This window comes from Microtus ochrogaster, unplaced genomic scaffold (genome assembly GCF_000317375.1).
Source record: "Microtus ochrogaster isolate Prairie Vole_2 unplaced genomic scaffold, MicOch1.0 UNK8, whole genome shotgun sequence".
Taxonomy (NCBI): Eukaryota; Metazoa; Chordata; class Mammalia; order Rodentia; family Cricetidae; genus Microtus; species Microtus ochrogaster.
In genome coordinates, this window is record NW_004949106.1 from 9545610 (window position 1) to 9547618 (window position 2009).

Below are 2009 nucleotides of genomic sequence, written 5' to 3' on the forward strand. Positions count from 1 at the left end.
AATTAATAGACTAGAGCCTGTGTTAATTATTTAAAGGAATAATGAAATACGTATTCAGGATCCATTTTTACCCTCAAATAAACAATGAGAGGATCAACACTAGTCCTATGGCTCTTTTAAAAAAATCATATTCAGTATTATTCTGGGTTTATTTGTATCCAAAGAGATTCTAAAATGTTGTTGGTAGGACAAAGAATACATGAAGAATAGAAATGTTCTTTTGAAAATCTGGTATTGATTTACTCAAATGAACTAAATCTTTTCAGCTATGCCAACTAGTGAGTAAGAAGGGAGAAGGTTAAAGGAATTGGAAGGGTGTGAACAACAAACACAGACAGCAAATGTTTAGCATTATGTGAATGTCCACTGGGTAAAACGGCAACATGTCAGATAAATTCTGGTTCTAATAAAATGATATTTGCTGTTAGGTGACAAATAATCAGTTGAATGACTTAAGAATGAGAAATGTGAAACCCTTCAACTAACTTTGAGAAATATGTAAAAGGTACTGGTGGAAACACAGTGGATTATGTAAATCAACACAAAGATTTTCACAGGCATCACTTCCCACAAAATCATTAAATTATGACTCAAAGTTGGTGAAAATACCATTGTATCTACTTGAATACTTCATTGTAGCCAGATGCCTATAAAAGTCGACATGATGTGTTTCTCCTGACGGTGTTGAACGATCTAGGCCAGGGCTTCTCAGTCTGCTTGTGCAATAACCCAGTATGTCCAAAATTAGCCCAAAAATATCATGCAAGTCTCCTGATCATTGTCCCAAAAACTTCTAAAAATAAAATTTTCACAAAAATGGATTCCTATTCATAGTTTTTTGCAGGGAGCCGGACAGGATCATGCCAACATCCTGTTGGAAATAAACAACTCCATATTTGGCTATGCCTTTGGGAGCTGCGTGTCCCCCCCGCTTCCCGCATGTGCGGTGGTTTAGAGTCCTTGGGCCTATCTCGATGCAGTCTGGTGGCAGCTGATGGTGGCAGCCAATCACAGGGAGACCCATGTGCCAATTCCCTATATAAGCAGCTGCCTTAGTGCTCTGGGGGGGGGGGGGTTCGCTTCCTGCTCTCCCTCAACCAAGGGCACTCCATTAAAGCGTGATCTGAGAAGAATCCTCGTGTGGTGGTTGTTCTTTCTCGCTGGTCAAGAAGTTCGCCGCATTTTTTTTTTTAAATCATGATGATCTAGATAACCAAACATTTAGGAGGATACCTACCATGACATTAAATGCAAACTCAAAACGTTTAAGACTCAAACCCACCATTTTAGGGAATAAATAGAACAACTGAATTGGCATCTTTTTTTATTGTTAAAAATTCACCACCCTGGAAATACACCAGCATATTAGTTTCCTTCCTCAGTGCTACAACAAAACGCCTGAAAAGAAGCCACCAAATGAAAGATGATTTTCGCCTGTTTCACATTGCAAGGAGATACATTCCCCCACCGTGAGGGGGGACAACTGTGTCAGGTGTGGGAGCCCGGGTGGTCTCATCACATTCTCAGTCAGAAAGCAGAGGGTGGACAGAAAGTGGGGCCAGTGTATGATGTGGGATTCCCCTCCGAACGCTGTGAGTATCATTGGTTAGTAGAGAAATTGGCTTGGCCTCACAGGGTAGAACAGGGCTAGGTGGGGAAAACTAAACTGAATGCTGGGAGAAGGAAGGCAGAGTCAGGGGAGAAGCCACGGAGACAGATGCCGAACCTTGTAGGTAGGCTACGAGCCTCGTGATGAAATATAAAATAATGAAAATGGGTTTAATTAAGATGTAAAACCTAGCCAATAAGAATTTTGAGCTAATAGGCCAAGCAGTGATTTAATTAATACAGTTTTCTGTGTGGTTATTTTGGGAGTCTGGGCAGCCAGAAACAAACAAGCTTCCTCAAACTACAAGTGTATAAAACGTCAAAACCTGGGCCAGTGTTGAGGCCAGTGTCTGATATTACTAGAGTCAAACTATGCTCATGCATGCTCACTCGTGCGCACA